Below are 19,759 nucleotides of genomic sequence, written 5' to 3' on the forward strand. Positions count from 1 at the left end.
TTCAGTATAACTTGGACTCGTCGAAAGGCCAGACCCAAGGAACTAGAAGGCCACAGGTCCCCCACCCCCATTCTAAGCTTTTCCAAAGACCTTGTAATTGATCTATCTACCTGCTTCAAGTCTCTTCAATCTATTTTCCCAAAAGCTATCAAAGGGATATCTGATATATTCTCTATATACTTATATACGTTCATACTGTCTTCTTCAATAGCTTATAAACTCCTAGAGGGATGTGGGGCATATTTGGGAAAGACTAGTACCTTTGGTGTGAAGGCTGCTGAGCACTGTTCAGGACTGCTTTCCACCTGTGGTGTCCATATGATTCACCCAATTCTAACATGTGACTCTAAGAAGCTATAGAATGCTCAGCAGCCACACTCCAGTAAGCCATTTCAGCAGACAGACTAACCCAGGTAACTGAGGGGTTCCAAACTCTTCAGTGAGTCAGGGAGGTATCTCCAAAGCATGTGCAGACCTCCCCTGGGTGAATGGGTAGATGAGAACAATCTCTCCAATGACCATGAAGGCCACTGAAGCAGGTATTGTAGAATGCTTCGAGCTTAGGTAGACAGAAAAGATGCCACTGCATCTCAAGCCATCCCCAATCTTCTTGACTTTTTCTTCCTACTGGACTGTGATGACTCTGGAAGACAGAGTGAAGCCAATGACTTTGTGCAGCTCTGCCTCACTTAAATCCAACTTATGCACAAATCAAAAGACATTACTGTACCATTTTACCATTTTAGCTTATCTCAAAGTTCTCTGATAACAGGAAAGTAATGAAGCAGCAGAAGTAGATATACTGAGAGCTGTAGTTACAATCCTGCATACAGGCAGCCCAGATCATAGGGTTATCTTCTCACTAGACTTGATGTAGCAGTGGCATTCAGTGGGGCATCTGAGCAGTCTTTTTAAGACCAAGCCATTCACCTCCTAGTGTGAGGAAGCAGCTAGAAAGGTGCCCTAAAAACTGTGTACTTCATCCAACCTAGGCCTGCGTACCACAGCAGGTAAGGTCCTACCTTGTGGTCAAAACACAAAAAAATTTATTAAAAATTTGGCAAAGATGATCCCATTTACCATTAGTACACGGAATGTGCACACACCAAGGGCAACATGAAATCCAGTAGACCTGAAAGACGAACAATCTTGTTGAGAGAAAATTCAGCAAATATTACATCAAATCAGCAACCCTGAGTAAAACACGGCTGGCAAATGAAGGCCAGCTTATCGAAGGTGGAACTACATACGTATTTTCTGGAGTAGATGCCATAAGGGAGAGTACTGTGAAGCTGGCATAGGTTGTGCAATCAAATCTAATCTAGTCAGCAAGCTTGAATGTCTCTCAAAAGGAAAGAATGACAGGTTCATGACGATGTGATTGTCACTTACAGGAAAGTACCGTGCCACTGTTATCAGTACCTATTCTCCCACCATGACAAAGCCTGATGAGGTCAAAGAAAAATTTTATGAAGACTACTAGACACTCATCATCAATGTGCCAAAAGAGGTCAAGCTTATAAGACTGGGTTGGATTTAATGCAAAAAGTAGGCACTGACTACCAGACAAGAGAGGGCGTCCTTGGGATACTGGTGTCAGAAACAGAAATAGCATCTGTCACTTACTACTGAAGACTTATGCATCTCGTTACTTTCTCATCACCAAGTCTGTCTTCCATTTAGCCAAATACAATAAAACTTCATGGAGATACGTTTGCAGCAAACACTGCATTTAATAGACTATGTCATTGTAAAAAAGAAAAAAAAACAGGATGTGAGTGATGAAGGCGATGGGTGACAGAATCCTGGACTGATCATAAGACTTATCCTCTTCAAGATAATTATTTGCACTCAACAAAAACTTGTCTGAAGGCAAGATGACCACCAGAAGCCTTAATGTCAACAGATTAGAGTACCTTCCTGAGCATGAATGGTTTATTGGTGATTTGGAGGGAAAGCTGAGCCAACACAGATAGTAACAGTGGAATTGTAAAGGAGTGGGCAGCTTTCAGAGATTTGGTATATATATATACATATACATATATATGTATATGTATAAACAGAGATTACTGTTTCCTCATCTGGGTCAGAATACTCACAAACGTCAAGACTAGTTTGATGAAAATCATGGAGAAATTCAGAAGCTGCTAAATGAAAAATGAGTACTCCATGGGGTTTACCAGCAGGATACTCTATCTACCTATAAGAAGGCAGCATTTAATTCCATCAAAAGTAAAGTGTAAGCAAAGCTTAGAGAGAGGCAGGATTCTTGGCCCAGATTAGAAGGCAGATGGAATTCAATTTTACATTGATAGTAACAAACTCAAGGGCTTTTATGATGCCCTAAAGGCTATTTATATGGGCTAGAAACCTATCACCTACTCAGCTTTAATGGAGCCACAGTGATAAGGACATGATCTTGGAGAGGTGGGCTAAATACTTGAATAGTGTTCTCAACAAACCATCATCAATCAATGTTGAAGCCACTGACTGTATACCTCAGGTGGAAATAAGTCCCTCTCTAGGTGAACTTCCAACTAAAGAAGAGGTTTTGAATGCCATTGGACTCATCTTGTGTAGCAATGTGCCTAGTACTGATTTACATTCCAGCAGAGATTTACTAGGCAGGAAGTCTATAATTGTACAAAAGCTGACTGAAATTTTCTGGGTTACATGGCAAAAGGAAGTTATCCTTAGGAGTTTAAGGATGCCTCCATGTCCAACTCTAAGGTAAAAGAAACAGACTGTTCTGTGACAATCACAAGGTGGGTGGGTGGGGTCTTTCTTTTAAGATGTTATTTTCTTCAGTATTTTTTTAGTTCTCCTTTAACAAGCTCTTGACTCATCTTTCATGATTTTCTTGCAGCACTCTCATTTCTCTTCTCAATTTTTCCTCTACTTCTCTTACTTGATTTTCAAAATTCGTTTTGAGCTCTTCCATGGCCTGAGAACAATTCATATTTTTCATATTGAGGGTTCTGATGCAGGAGCTTTGACTTTGTTGCCATCTTCTGGTTGTATGTTTTAACCTTCTTTGTCACCAAAGTAAGATTCTATAGTCTGAGTTTTTTTATGCTGTTTGCTCATCTTTCCAGTCAAATATTTGACTTTCTAAATCTTTATCAAGGTAGGACTCTGCTTCCAGTGGGGTTGCAGGTGGGTAGTACTGTCCCAGGCTTCAAGGGTTTCATATTAGCCATTTGATTCCCCCACCACCTATGGGCCCAGAGCTCTGGAAACAGCTGCCACGACTGTTGTTGCTGCCACCACCACCTCTGCCACTGTAAAGCCAAGCATGAGAAGCTTTCCAGAGGACTGCTGCTGTGAACAGCTTTGAAGGTTCTGATCACATAGTACAGTGAGTTCTCTAAATATTCAATAACAAATCAGAGCAAAAAATTCAGAAAATCAAGATACAGCATTCACAATGTTACAACTTATCACAGAAAATCAAAATACAGCATTCACCATGTCACAACTCAACAACTTATCATTAAAATGGCCACATAGTTTTCATCAAAGTACATTCATTTGGTCAATCACAAAATCCTTAATTCAGTCACAAAGTACAAAAGTCAAAGTTCTCCACTCCTAGGTCACAGTAAATCATAATCTTCTCAGTCAGTACACAGTATCCAAGTAAAGTCTTCTTTCAGCTTGACTCGAGGCTGGCTCTCGGCTTCCATGGTTCCTCTTCCATGGTCCCAGCTCCAACTGTTCAAAGGCAGGCAGTTCCCAGTTCCATATCCAGCTCCTTGTCCAGTTCCCATTCCATATTGAAGTTCACAGTACCCCGCCCATCTAAAGTCCTTCACAGTTCCTGTTTCTACGAAGACAAAACTTGACAGAGCCACAATAGTATTCACACACATTGCTGGCACCATCATCAATTCACTATCTGCCTGCAAAATCAATTCAGACCCACCAACAAAGTCTGAGAACTCAACACAAATCACCAACATAGAAATCAACACAAACCCACAAACAAGGTCCAAGAGGTCAGCACAAATCATCACTAAAGTCCTGGGACCGCCAAAACCCTCCTCCAGGACTTCTGTAAACACAACCAGAAAATCCTCTTTCAGGGCTTCCAGTGAGGTCCCAGGGCTTCTGTACAAAGTATCACAAACAAACATCGACACAGACAGCGCAGACAGAGTGCTGGGATACCACAAGTTTTCTCCTTCTTGACTCTGCCACAAGAGTGCTCTTCTCAGTTCTGTGTCACTCTAGCCTGGGCCTCTCCTTATATATGGTCACTAGCTCCTCCCCTTCCTGTTGCAGGAGTTCATGAGTTCTAGGGTTCACATGTTAAGAAACAGTTTCTTAACAGACTTGATACAAGGCTCAAAAGAAACTGAAACTTATACGAGGTGTTAATTCAATAGCTGAAACAAGGTGAGAACTATTTCTGTGCTTGCCATGACAGCCACCTGGGCTGGGGCCTGACTGTGGTCCTCTTTCACCCAAGTCCCACAGAGTTTTCCCACTGACCTACTATGCCGTCTTTGGCATTTATGGGTTGAAAAGTCTGGAAACTACCACAGCTGCCAGTGATTCAGCCCCCTGAGACCTGCTCCAGTCCTGTCTGTGCCAGCATGGTGTCCTCCACTCCAAGTCCAGTGCAATATCCCCTTCCTTTCATGTTTCCAGGTTGTCTTAGGCTGGAGATGTTTCATTGTCATTTTGTGGGTTCTACAGCTCTAGAATTTGTTTAGAGTCATTTTTACAGATATTGGGGTGGGGGGGTTGGGGGAAATCTCAAGAAAGTCCCTGCTTTTACTCTGCCACCTTGCTTCTTCCCCCCTGGGGGTGGTGTCTTTCTTTCAGTCTTTGCTGGCAAGACTCGAGCCAGAGTCCTCTTTAATAGATTGATCCTTTATCTGGAAGATGGTCATCTACCTGAGAGCCAACATGGCCTCAGAAAGGATCATGGAATGATTGATATGGTGTTTGCAGCCCAACTCTAGGAAAAATGCTAGAAGCAGAACAGAGGTCTGTACACAATGTCTGTAGGCGTGGACAAGGACTCTGATACTGTCAGTTCTATGGGCTTACGGAAAATCATGACAAAATCTGGTTACCCTGAGAAGTCCAGCAGCATTGTGAGTCAATTTCATTATGGCATGCTTGTATGGGTTCTGGGCAGTGGACAATGCTCTTGCGCTTTCCTAAGTCACCGATGGGAATGAAGCAAAGCTATGTGCTTGCTCCCATGCTTTTTATCATGGCGTTTTCAAAATGCTACAAATTACTACTGATTGAAGAAATACAAATTAAAACACTTCCAAGGTACTACCTCATACCTATTAAGATTGGCTAACGGGACGGAAAAGGAAAATGATAAATATTGGAGGGGATGTGGGGAAAATGAGATATCAATGGACTACTGGTGCAGTTGTGAACTGATCCAACCATTCTGGAAAGCAATTTGCAGTTATGTCCAAAGAGCCATAAAACCTAGCAATATCATAATACAACTATTAAATTTATAACTAAAAAAGATAACAGAGAAAAGGATGTATATATTAAAAAAATATTTATAGCAGCTCTTTTCTGGTGGCAAAGAATTGGAAATTGAGGGGGAAGTCCATTAATTGGGGAAAGGCTGAAAAACCTGTGGTATGTGATTATGATGGAATACTATTGTACTATAAGAAATAATGAACAGGATGCTCTCAGAAAAACCTGGAAAGACTTACATGAGCTGATGCAAAGTGAAATGTACTGGGTACAAGGTAACAGCAATATTGTAAGATTATCAGCTTTGCTCAGCCGTACAGTGACCCAAGAAACCTCTGAAAGACTTATGATGAAAAATGTTATCCATCCCCAGAGAAAGAACTGATGGTGTTGAATAACAACTGAAGCACATTTATTTTATTTTATTTTATTTTATTTTTCTTGAATTTTTTGGTCTATTTTTTCTTTTGCTACATAACTGTTATGGAAATGTTTTGCATGACTATACATATATAACCTATATTGAATTGCTTACCATCTCAGTGAGGGGTACTGAAGAGGGAGGAAGGAGAGAATTTGGAACTCAAAGTTTTCAACACAAATGTTAAAAAATGTTTTTACATTTAACTGGGGGAAAATAAAATAGTAGATTTCACAATGTTTTCAGCAATGTTGTCAGACACCTTAAAAATGAAGATGAAAACAACATCAAGGTAAACTACTACACTGATGGTACATTATTTAATTTGAAAAGGCTACAAGCCAAGACTAATGTGGAAGGAGAATTGGTACATTATTTTTTGTTTGTGGAAGATATTGTACTCAATGCAGCCTCTGAAACTGAGATGCAACATGGAATGGATCTATTTATTCTCTGTTGCTTGTACAAATTTTGGCCTCATGATTAACAACAAGAAAACACAGATTCTACACCAGCCAGTACCATGCCATCCATACGTGAAACCATCAGTAACAGCAGATAGAGAAATTCTGAATACTATGGATAGGTCCACTTAGTTTGAAATTATACTTTTTTGGGGTATACACATAGATGATGAGGTTAACACACCCATTTCCAGAGATAGCTCAGAGGCTCCAAAGGAAAGTGTGAGAGAGAAAACATTAGACTACCTACCAAACTGAAGGTCTACAGAGTCACTGTGCTGACCTCATTGGTGTATGCCTGTGAAACCTGGACAGTATACCAGTACCATGCCAGGAAACTGAATAACTTCCATTTGAAATGTCTTAGAAGATTCTGAAAATCATCTGGCAAGATAAAGTACTAGACACTGAAGTCCTTTATTGAGCTAAGCTACCAAACATTCAGACTCTATTACAGAGACCCCAACTCTGAGGGCAACAACCACATTGTTAAAATGTGAAAAGGCTATTTTATGGAGAACTCACACAAGCACTCACATGAAGGTCAAAAAAGCCATGTAAGGACAATGTCAAGGTCTCTGAAGAATTTATGAATCATTTCTGAGACACAGGAGACACTGGTACAGGACTGCCCAGCATGGTATGCTCTATGAGCAATGCAGAATTGCAGTAGCTCAAAAGGAACAGGAGAGGCAAAATTGAGAGACATTTCCTTCAAGTGTTCACGTGGACTATTTCTGTCTGACCTGTGGAGGAGCCTTGTGAGTCTGTATTGGTCACATCAGTCTCAGTGATCACATCGTACCCTTGACTTCCAACACAGTGATGTCATTTTGGTCCTCTTTAAGAAGGAAGGACAACAACCAACCAAGCTCCTAAAGAGTAAAGATTATTTTATTTACTGTGGCACATATGCTTTTAATTTTGTTTTATTTCTTGATTTAATTTTTTTGTATTTATTATAGCACACGGAACCCAATAAATGCCAACTGACTCACTGGAGGATACAAGACAGGACATGGATGTGAGTCACACTGATTATGGATTCACTGAAATATTGATGTATGCAGCAAGTTTTCAAGATCCTGTTTTACTGGATAGTTTGCTTAAATGATCAATTTCAAAATGATTCTAATTAACAGAATGGGTTGTTGCGGAAGTCGGGAAGAGATGTAAAAGAAAAGGTGCTGGAATCAAGTTTAAAATGCATGTATATAATAGAAATAAATTTCTAGAAAGAAGAGAACACACTTGTTGTCAGTTACTTCCTCACTCCTTAAGAACTTCCTACATGACTTCAATATCCACCATTATACAGAAAGTCTTCTTAAAAGTTTCTAAATAAGTCATAATAAATAAATCCAACAGTCTTTTCGTAATTTATTAACCTCTCAGCAGCATTTGACATTACTGACCACTTCTTCCTTCTTATTATTCTCTTCCCTTGGCAGCAGAATTTTTCTTCTGATGGCTATTTCTCTTTTTTCAACTTGCTCCCACTTCCTAAAAGGAGTTGATCCTCAAAGGTTTCCTTCTTACCCACTCTCTTGCATGTCAATATTTTTCAATCAAACGAGTTCCAACTAGCACATACACCCATTTCCAACTTTCTATTGGATATTTTCCATTTGCATGTCTCACTGATACCTCAATTTCAAAACCACACAACTATCATATTCTCTTCCCCATACACTCCTCAAAATATACCCCCCCTTCATACTGACTTCTCTATTTTTGTTAATGGCACAATGATATTCTCAATACCTAAGTAGTGAAAAGGTCAGTCTTTTGCTCTTACTTTCCACTACCACAAAAAAATCAATAAGCACATATATTACATCTCTAGTAATTCATTTAATGTAACCCTACACAAAATGGTTACAACATATACATATATGTCACATACCTAGTAATACACACACACACAGGGTTACAATATATGAACATAGAGAGACAGAGACAGAAATGGAGACAGAAAGAGAGAAAAGGAAAGGTAACCACATAGGGAAAGGCAAAATGTCCTACTATAAAATGCCTAATCATTGCTTACTGTTTACCCTGTGTAGTAAGACCAAGATTACCCTACTAAACCAATATTTACCAATGTTTCACTGATACAGCTTCTCTTCCCCACTTGACACCTTTTCCATATGGAGAAACCCTGGTCCTTCCTCCTTCACTAATTCTTAGGAGCTAGCTTGTCCTAAAAAGTAACAAAGCTGTCACTGGGCCTTGAATAGCCCTGACATAATTTCCTGGTCACCTAGAGGTATAAGGAGCCATGTGTAGCTGGGGCCCTTCAGACTTGGTGGATTTCTGTGCTACCTTATATTCTACCTAATGACCAAATGTATTTCCATAGGGAGATGATAAGGGATGTATCCAAAGAAACTAAGTGCCACTGTATCTGGTGCATAGCCTTGCTGGGCTAGGGCAAAAGTGAGCCTCTTTTTGAGCCTAGGGATAGCAATCATGGTTTCAGAAAAGGTTACATTAAATTTAGAAAGTTAAAAAAAAAGCTAAATAGGGTGGGTCCAGGAGTAAGGGCTCTTTTGTTATCAGCCTCAGGGGCTGTAGTCTGCCTGGAAATTGGAGATTATTTGATCCCTTAACGTAGAAGCAGCTAGGTCTTGTGATATCCTGATTATGTTTCCACAATACTCAAATTGTTTCTTCCTGACTGATTGCAGTATTTTCTTCTTGACCTGGGAATTCTGGAATTTGACTATGATATTCCTAGGAGTTTTCTTTTTGGGATCTTTTTCAAGAGGTAATTGGTGAATTCTTCCAATTTCTATTCTGCCCTTTGGTTCCAGAACATCAGGGCGATTTTGCTTAACAATTTCTTGAAAGATGATGCCTAGGCTCTTTTTTTGATCATGGCTTTCAGGTAGTCCAATAATTTTTAAATTATCTCTCTGGGATCTATTTTCCAGGTCAGTGGTTTTTCCAATGAGATATTTCACATTGCCTTCTATTTTTTCATTTATTTGGATCTGTTTTATAGTATCTTGATTTCTAATAAAGTCATTAGCTTCCAATTGCTCCAATCTAATTTTGAAGGAGTTATCCTATTCAATGAGTTTTTGAAATTCCTTTTCCATCTGGGAAATTCGACTTTTTAAGGCATTCTTCTCCTCACTGGCTTTTTGGGTCTCTTTTGCCATTTGAGTTTGTCTATTTTTTAAGGTGTTATTTTCTTCAGTATGTTTTTGGGTCTCCTTTAGCAGGTTGTTGACTTGCTTTTTATGATTTTCTTGCATCATTCTCATTTCTCTTCCCAATTTTCCCTCTATTTCTCTTACTTGATTTTCAAAATCCTTCTTGAGCTCCTCCATGACCTATAACTAATTCATATTTTTGGTGCTTTCAATGCAGCAGTTCTGACTTCAATGTCTTCCTCCCACTCCATGCCTTGATATTTTTTGTCCTCAAAAAAGGATTATATGATCTGCTTGTGCTTCCTCTTCTTGCTCATATTGCCAGCCTATTACTTGACTTTTGAGCTCTTTGCTATGGTAAACTCTGCTTACAGAATGGAGAGAGATTTGTCCCAAATCGCTGGGGTTTTCGCAGCTGCTGGAGCTATTAGGAGGGCACCCTTTCTGCAGCCCCCATAAGCTCTGGCACACTGGCCACACATCCCAGGACCACCACCCAAGACAGCAATCCAGATCCAAGCAGGTTAAAGCAAAAGTGATTACCCTCTGAGTGGTTGCTTGGTCCCCCTACGATCTGCAGGCCAGGAGCTCTGGAGGCAGTTATGAGGTGGGGCTGCACAGCCACTGCGTCTCTGCTGCTTCTTGCCCCGGGGGCAGGGGCTGGACTGCTCTCTTCAGTCCCCCATCCCTGTTCCAATAGAGCTGATACTGAACTTTTACTTTGCCTTTGGCATTTATGGGTTGAGAAGTCTGGAAACTGCTCACATTCACTCTCCTGATGTCTGCTCAGGCCACCTTGGGGCAGAACCACAAGGCTCATGCAGGACTGTGCTCGGCTCCCAGCATGCTGCGATAGACCTTTACTGTTGTCCTTGACAGGCTGCCTTCAGCTGGAGATTTGTTTCTCTTTCTCTTTGTGGGTTCTGTAGCTCTAAAGTTTGTTTAAAATCATTTTTTTACATGTATTGGAAGTGGTGGTAACAGGAGCCCATGCCACGTTTGTGCTTCTAATCTGCCATCTTGGCTCGGCCCCCCTCTCCACAGGCTTCTACTGGTTGGAGGGCTGAGGGCCCCTGACAAAATGTCATTTGTAAAAGAAGGGGGAGAGGAGTAAATGGCACAAAGTTGCTGAATGGGCCCTTCAACATGTTCACCTTCACTACCTGGCTCTGCTACCCCTGTAGAGGCCTCTGCCACCAGATATAACGGAGTTCTTGGTAATTATTTTGTGAACTTAAAAAGTTATTCTGAGATGATATCCATAAGCTTCACTAGATTTCTCAAGGTGTCCATGACACAAAAGAGGTTTAGAATCCCTGATCTAGAGAAACAAATGATGAAGAATGTTTCTGTAAGCTCCTAAGGAAATAATGAGGTGAAGGGAAAGCAAGATGGTGGTGGTCCTAGCAAACTATACCACAAAATCATAATCAGCAAAAGAATTTGACACTGCTTTAAAACATATAGAGAGGCCAAGCAGAGGAAAAGATTATATACATAACATAAAGAAGCAAACTAGCAGTGTTCGATAAAATAAACACCAGAACTACTAGAGTAAGAACTCACTAATTCAACAAAAATGGCTAGGAAAACTTGAAGGGGAAGCGACAGAAATTCAATTTAGACAAATAATTCATAACATATATCAAGATCTGCCTCAAACAGATATATGACCTGGATATGGAAGGAAGGAAGGAAGGACTTATTAAGTATTCACTATGCACTAGGCTCTCAACTAGAGAAGAAAAGAAGAAAATACGTTTGGTACAAATGGATAGAATAAGAATTCATGACCAAAAAAAGGGAAAGAAAGGATCACAGAAGCAAAAAAACGGACAATTTGGATTATATAAAATGAAAAGGGTTTTACGGTGAAGTTAAAATTAGAAAGGAAACAAGTAACTGTGGGGGGGAGGAGGAAATCTTTGCAACAAGTTTCTGTGATAAACGCCTTATATAAAATTACACATTCAAATGTATATGAATAAGAGCCAATTACTAGTATATAAATATTCAAGGTATATGAATGGACAATTTTCAAAGGAAAAATCCAAGCTATCTACAAACCAAGAAAAAAAAATGTCTCAAATAACTCATAATTAGAAAAATACAAATTAAAACAATTCTGAAGGATCCACAACAGTAAAACTGACAAAAAAAATGATTTTAAAAATGAAAATGTAAGGGAAACAAGCATAATAATATGCAAGTGGTAGAGCTGTGAACTGATCCAGTCATTCTGGAGGAAAAAAAAATGAATTATGCCCCAAAGTCCCTAAACTGTGAATACCTAACAAATATATTCCAAGTAAATTAAAGCTAGAGATAACACACATTAATATGTACAAAAATAATGATGACAGCATTATACCTCCAAGGAAATTAACAAAACTGGAAAGAACATGTGCATATTAAATATTTATAGAAACTCTTTTGGTTATAATAGCAAAGAACCAGAAACAGAAATGGTAACTATAAGAGAATGGCTGAAAAAAATTGTGGTATATAAATATAAGTACTTTCAAATCTTTCAGAGGTGTTTCTCTTTATAGTGTTTTGCTGTACTGCTCAAGTCACTCTCCCTTAGTTATTATAAGCCTTTTTTGGTTTACCTGTTCTTTTTTTTCATTTCTTAAGGAGGAATGATATTTTACTATATTCACATACCATAATATTTTCAGCCATTCTCTTATAGTTACCATTTCTGTTTCTGCAGTTATTCAGTCATTTAAGTAGTGTCCAAATTTTTGTGACTCCTTTTGGGGTTTTCTTGAATAAGATCCTAGAGTGGTTTGCCATTTCTTTCTCCAGCTATTTTATAGACGACTATCTGAGGCCAGAATTTAACTTGGGAAGATGAATTTTCCTGATTACAGGCCCAGCACTCTTATGCCCTGACCCACCTAGCTCTCCAGTGTGATATAACTTTTCCATTTAGCTGGCTGGCTATGGTACTGTTAAAATTCCCTATACATGATCTGGGGACACTGTACCCTTTACAATTGGTTCAAGTTCAGATGGGTCAGGACCCCCTGTAAGAATCTTCAATTAGACTAGCACAACCAATTTACTGTATGTACAGGTGGCCACTGCTCCTTGAAAGCTGGCTCAGTGAGACTTAATGGAGTGCTTGGAACTACATGTATTTTATGCACCAGGGATAGAACAAACCTTTGCTCCCTAACCCTCTGGTATTCAGTGCATCATTCTATTCTGAACAAAATTTTGGTAAAAGTCAATCACCCAATCCTACTAAGTACAGAAATCAATTAATCAGAGGTGTGAACTAGGTGTGAACAAGGCTTAGACATCTCCCAATTCCATCAACCAATCAAAGGCAGGACAAGAAGTCTATTCATGGGAAATTTTAATCTATTTAGATTAATTTGTTATTATTCCAGCTCTCTCAGTGACTTTAATGTCCTTTGTAAATATTACATTATTTACACCTTCCCCTCTGCCTCTTAGAAACCCTAATTTTCTTCAAAGTTCACCTCAAGAGCCACCTTCTAAATAAATCATTTCTTCATCTCTTCAGTTGCTGATGCCTCTCTCCTCCAAAAAGAAATTGCTTTGAATTTTTTTAGTGTCAATTTTGTATAAGCATATTGCCTCTTTTAAAACAGTAAGGTTGAAGGTAGAGGCAATTTCACTTTTGTTTCTGTATCTCTAGCATCTAGCACAGTGCTTACCACAAAATAGCCACTTAAATGCTATCTGTTCAAGAATAATTAATAAATATTTAATTACTTATTAGTATTTAAGGTATTAAACTTACTTGATTTATTGTTTAAGTATCTCATTTATGATAGGATGTACACTGAGAGTAGGGATAGTATTAATGCTGTATCTTTCTATCCCCAGTACCTGGCAAATATTAGATGTCTACTAATATTGAATTATTGACTGGTTCACTTCACACATATAGAGGAGTAAAAAAAGAAAAAGCACATATCCTCCCAATTCAGAAATCCTAAAGTGATTAAGACCTAGTTTAGAGAGTGAGTTGTTAAGATGAGTTAAACTACCATCCCACTGCTATTTCGTGATTCTTAAAGTATCCCTGGGGAACCTTAACCAATTCTTTTCTCCTTCTTCCCTTTTGGCCATGGTGGTGACATAATCAAAGACAATTCTCATTCTTTTTGTGTTTCTCAAGTTAACTACATTTTTTTCTCAGGGATTTTTTTTTCCAGGAGAAGGAGATTTGAGAGTCAAGATAATTAACCCCCCTACAGCGGTTCCTGTCCTCCCACCAACTGAATGTACGTCTAAAGTCTTCAGGCCTCCTTACTATCTCTCTAATCCATTCTATACACCTCTAACAGATTAATCTTCCTAAAATGTTGCTATGGTAAGTTATAATAAATTACAATAGTCCAATCAAAAACCTTCACTAGCTTTAAGTTCAAAACTATTTGCCCAACCTTTAGAGTCTTATCTACTACTAGTCTCAAACAGGAATTATATGTCTCAGCCTATCGGAATGATGTGCTGTCTTCAGCATGTGATAGTGGATAGAAAACCTACGTCACAACCAGGACAATAAAGACTCAAGTCCCATCTCTGATACAATTATGGCTATGCTAGCTGAAACATATCACTGAACCTCTCAGTTCTTTGGGCAGCAATTTTCAGGGGTGCTTAGCTGTACTGGTAAAGGGATTTTCTTCATCCAGGCCTTCCCCATAACCATGAAACTTCAGATCTCGTCTGTCTCTCTTTCCTATATGAACGAAGAGCTGTTCTCTAAGCCGACACTCCATCTCTCTGCCTCTCTGCGCTGGCTCACAGCACGCTCTCTCTCAGCAATTCTCTCCTTAAATCCCTCTTTGATTCTCTTTTTATCTGAGCCCTACCTATTCCTCAGGAACCAGCCTGAAGGCTCTCTCTGTTATGACGTCTTCCTGGATCACACCAGATGTAAATAAATCTACCCTCCCTTTACCTCTTATAGTGAGTAACTAATGTGAAGAATTCCTGGCATATATTATTTGTTATAATTTCATTATTTTTATTTATATAATGTCACCTAAATGGATGCCAAGTTCCTTGAAGATAGGTATAACATATCATACATAGCTTTACGACCCTCACAGCACCTAAAATATCCACTTTTATAAAGCAGGTACTCTAAAGATGTTTACTGAATGAATTATAAAAAACAAATAAAATTTAGAAATATGTGGTCATCATATTTAGAGTTTAAAAGAATTATCTAGTGTCCTTTGTTTTAGATATGAGGAAATGGTGTTCCAGGGAGTTTCAGTGACTTGTACAAAGTCACATAACTAGAACCCAAGAGCCTTGAGAACAGTTATATACATAGTCCAGCGCCCTCAGCTATCATCCTGGGAAGCAAAACCTGTGGAGATGCAGTCTGGTGCTCCTGCAGGTGCGTCAGCCATACATCTTTTGAAACTCAAAAAAGAAAATTCTTGTCATCAAACTCCTAGGGACTCTTCAACATCAGAAACTTTTATCATTTTATCTGGGGAAATTATATTTAAAAAGAGGCATTCCATCAATTAGGAAATGGGTGAACAAGTTGTAGTATATTATTGTAATGGAAAACTATTATGCTATTAGAAATGATGAACAGGATATCAGAAAAACCTGGAAAGACTTATATAAACTGATGCAAAGTGAAATCAGAAGAACATTGTACAAAGTAACAGCAATGATGTAAGATAATCAACTGTGAATGACTTAGGTATTCTCAGAAATACAATGATCCCAGACAATTACAAAGGACGCATAATGAAAAATGCTATCCCCATCCAAAGAAAGAACTGATGGAGTCTGAATGCAGATCATTGTTTTGCCAAAGAACCCTAAGGACCATGAGACCTTTCCATCTGATTAGAAACTTTCCACATGGTTTGCCTCTATCATTAGAATGTTATTTCCTTGAGAGCAGGAACTGTCTTACTTTTCTATTTGTATTTCTAGAATTTATAAAGTACTTTGCACATAGTGCTTTAAAAATGCTTCATTTATCTAAACTGAGGAAGAGTATAGGGAAATAGAGCCCTGGAAATCGAGAAGGCCTGGACTCAAATCATATTTCAGATCCTTATTTGGTATGTGACTCTTGGAAAGTCACTTAACCTCTCTCAAGCCCAGTTCTTTCATCCACAAAATAAGGAAAATAATAGCACCTACTCTTCACAAGCTTTTAGATAAGTCTGCTTCAAGAAGTGTATAATATCTGGGAAGAGAGGGGATCTGCACTTCAAAACATTCTCTGATTCCTGTCTACTTACTGTGCAATGGTGAAAAGGCTTTTAGTTGGTTGTTGGGCCAAAATGGAACGTATATACAAAAGGCCCTAATATGCCAACTCAGTCTCTCTTTCCTAGGGATGACAGAAGCAAGAACTACCTCCAGGGTAAGGTAAGACATAGGACTAGGGGGCAGCTAGGTGGTATAGGGAATACAGCATCGGCCCTGGAGTCTGGAGGACTTGAGTTTAAATCTGACCTCAGACACTTAACAATTACTCGCCGTGTGACTTTGGGTAAGTCACAACCCCAATTGCCCCTCAAAAAAAAAAAGACACAGCACTAAAGGTCGGCTCTTTCCACTCTGGCCAACATGTAGCTGTGGTATGTGTTTCTCTAGCTCTATTTTATCGATTCCTCCCTGCTCTTAGCTAAAGGAATATAGGGGAGAGAATGAATTTTGTGAGCTTGGAAAGTTTAGAAGAGCCATCATAGGTCCTGGAACTATCATCTATAACAGAGTTTGACAGAAACTAAGCCCAGCACACCTGTACAGACCTAATAACTTATTTTCTTTACCCAGGCCTACAAGTGTATTTATACTAGGAGATAAGATAGTATATCCTGCAAACTAATAAACAAATCCATTCCACTACTTATACCTCTCTGGGAAGTAAATTTTATGGGACAAATGCTTTGCAGCAACTCCTTTAATTCTCAGCCCATTCTCCCAAGGACCTGAAATAGTAGAATATGTCCCTATTATTTTAGAGGGTGGGGATGCAACTGCATTTCTATTCTTGGTATAACTTTTTAGTAAATATCTCTTTTTAAAAGGTAATTGATCCTAATTGATATGGAGATAAAACCACCTAGCAAAACTGATACTGAAGTGTTATGGTATTAATGCTATTGAGAGCTGAACTGGCATTAGCAATTATATTAAGGCAGTAGTCACAGATAAATATTAGAGAGAACACTTTAGAATGGGAATCTGCACCAACAGCTTTAGAATAATCACCCCCAACTCCCTGGAGATATGCCTAGAACCTTGAGGAAGTAATATAGCCAACTTCCTAGTACTCTACTCAACTTGCCAATACAAATGGGAGATGGGAATAAGGACCTCCCAGAGCTGATAAGGACTACAAACACAGGGAAATTCATGAAGTTGGAATGAATTAGAATTGAGTTTGACCATTCAAACCTACTACATATTACAAAGATGTCAGAAACTGAAAGGATCAGACAATGTTATAAAGCATAGGAAATCAAGCAGAGTGAGTCATTGCACACAATTTTATTTGATGTATGATGAAGAAAAGGACCAATCTGTTTGAGTGTATTAGTTTATACCTCATTGCTTGTCGTCTTCTAAAAGAATTCTGCAATATTAACCTGACAATCTGTAAGAGTAATGAAATTTTAAGTTCCTTTTGTATTGCTAAGCTGAGAGGTACTTGGCACCTAGTTCAAATAAAGCCTCTGTTAAAGAAACAGAAGGTATGAACTCCTGTTGCTGATGTGACAGGAAGGGGCTGAGCAGGAAGAAGCAATACTGTATATAAGGAAAAGTCCAGAGAGGGAGAGACAGATCTTCTTGGAGCAAGCTTTGTGAAGGCAGAAACTGCTGCTGCCAGGGAGGCTGAAGAGGAAAGGCCCCCCAGGTTGGAGAAAATGATTTTGATTTTGAGAACCTGAGTGAAGTGATTTGGATTCTGGGAACCAGCTGGAGCTTCTGCTAAAGAGCTGCTGAGTCCAAGGGCTAGCTGGAGTCAACTCAGACTGAGGAAGCATGACTGTATTGCTGGTACTTTGCATGAACCTGTTGGTGGCTTTGTTAAGCCTTGACTTCCAGGGAACAGAGATTGTGAAGGATTTAAGGTGGACTGGAAGCTGTGAGCTTCAGTATGGAACAGGAAGTGCATGGAGAGCTGGACAAGGACCTAGGAATTGTCTGCCTTTGAACTCAGGTGACAGTTTGGTGAATCCAGGTAGGATCTGGGACCATGGAAGGGGATCCAGTGAATCTGAGAGACCACCCAAAGTCAAGCTGAAAAAAAAACTGGATACTGTGTACTGAGACATTGTAATTTACTAGCGAACTAGGGGTGGAGGGTTTGTGTATTTTCTGATAATTGAATAGTGAATGATGACTGAATAAGCAATTGATTTGTAATTTGGCATGCCCCACGAGTGGAGAACTTTGACTACTGTACTTGGTGTCCTTTAAGGAGGCAAACCTCCTTAAGGATGATTGAATGATTTAGTTGATTGAATGATTGATTTACTAAATGAATGTATTTTGTTCAAAATTTTGTGACCATTGTGGTGAAAACTATGTGGCCATTTTAGTGATAACCTGTTGTGAATGCTGTATTTTGATTTTCTCTGATAAGTTGTAACATTGTGAATGCTGTACCATGATTTTCTGTGAATGTTTTAATCTGATGTTATTGAATAAAGAGTTCACTATACTGTGTAATCAGAATCTTAAAAGTTGTTCACAGCAGCAATACTCTGGAAAGCTGCTCGTGCTTGGCTTTACACAACCTAAATCTAATAGTATGGTATATTTGGGGATGTCACTGAATGTAGAAGCAAAGGACAATAATATGCACAAGTTATTAAAATTTCAGCACCTTCATCTCATACTCTACACCAAGATAAAGTCAAAATGGGTACATGTTTTAGAAATAAAGGCTTATACTATAAGAAAACTAGGAGAGCAAAGAATAGTTTGCCTGTCAGATCTATGGAAAGGGGAAGAATTTATGACCAAACAAGAGATAGAGAATATTATAAAATGCAAAATGGATAATTTTGATTACATTAAATTGAAACATTTTTGCACAGTCAATGCAAGCAAAATTAGAAGGGAAGCAGAAAACTGGGAAACAATTTTTACAGCCAGTATCTCAGATAAACTCCTCATTTCTAAAATATACAGAGAACTGAGTCAAATTTATAAGAACACAAGACAGCCTCCAGGAAACAATTTTTACAGCCAGTATCTCAGATAAATGCCTCATTTCTAAAATACATAGAGAACTAAGTCAAATTTATAAGAGTACTAGACATTCTCCAATTGATAAATGGTCAAAGAATATGAACAGGCAGTTTTCAGATGAAGAAATTAAAGCTATCTATAGTCATATGAAAAGATGCTCTAAATCAGTAATGATCAGAGAAATGCAAATCAAAACAACTCTGAGGTATCACATCATACCTATCAAGTTGGCTAAGATGACAGAACAGGAAAACGATCAATGTTGGAGAAGATATGGAAAAATTGGAACACTGATGCATTGTTGGTGGAGTTGTGAACTGATCCAACTATTCTGGAGAGCAATTAGGAACTGTGCCTGAAGGTTATACTGTGCAAACTCACTTCTAGGTTTCTATCCCAAAGAGATGACAAATGGAAAAGGACCCACATGTACAAAAATATTTATACCAGCTCTTTTTTGTGGTGACCAAGAATTAGAAATTGAGGGGATGCCCATAAGTTGGGGAATGGCTGAACAAGTTGTAATATATGAATGTAATGGAATACTATTGTGCTATAAGAGCAGGCAGGACTTCAGAAAAACCTGGAAAGACTTATATGAACTGATGCTGAGTGAAGTGAATAGAATCAGGAGAACACTGTACATAGTAACAGCCACACTGTGTATTGACTTACTTTCACAGACTGGGCTCTTCTCAGCAATGCAAGAATATAAGATGACAACAAAAGACTCATGATGGAAAATGGCAACATCCAGAGAAAGAACTGTGGAGTCTGAGTGCAGACTGAAGCATGGAATTTGCTCTCTCCTTTTTTGTTGTTGTTTTGTTTCGTTTCTTCTTTCTCACGGCTCCTCCCATTGCTCCTAATTCTTTACAATATGATTGTGAAAATATGTTTAATATGAATGTGTATGTAGAGCCTATGTCAGACTGCACACCATTCTGGGGAGGAATGAAGGGAGGGAGAGAGAAAATTTTAAACTCAAAAGCTTATGGAAGTGTATGTTGAAAACT

General features: G+C 38.8%; 1 protein-coding gene and 1 long non-coding RNA gene across 8 annotated transcripts in view; one reads left to right on the forward strand and one right to left on the reverse strand.

Annotated features, from left to right (window-relative positions):
• The window catches only part of AUH (AU RNA binding methylglutaconyl-CoA hydratase), a 218,563-nt gene that overhangs the window by 94,535 nt on the left and 104,269 nt on the right, over positions 1 to 19,759 (reverse strand). The window lies entirely within an intron of this gene.
• LOC138160644 (uncharacterized) lies at positions 6,194 to 8,265 on the forward strand. Its single transcript, XR_011168183.1, has 2 exons — positions 6,194 to 7,230; positions 7,314 to 8,265. It is a non-coding gene; the product is annotated as an uncharacterized lncRNA (long non-coding RNA).

The sequence above is a fragment of the Petaurus breviceps genome, unplaced genomic scaffold, assembly GCF_028583685.1.
Source record: "Petaurus breviceps papuanus isolate PSGF00001 unplaced genomic scaffold, PetGlider_PUasm1.0 118, whole genome shotgun sequence".
Lineage (NCBI taxonomy): Eukaryota > Metazoa > Chordata > Mammalia > Diprotodontia > Petauridae > Petaurus > Petaurus breviceps.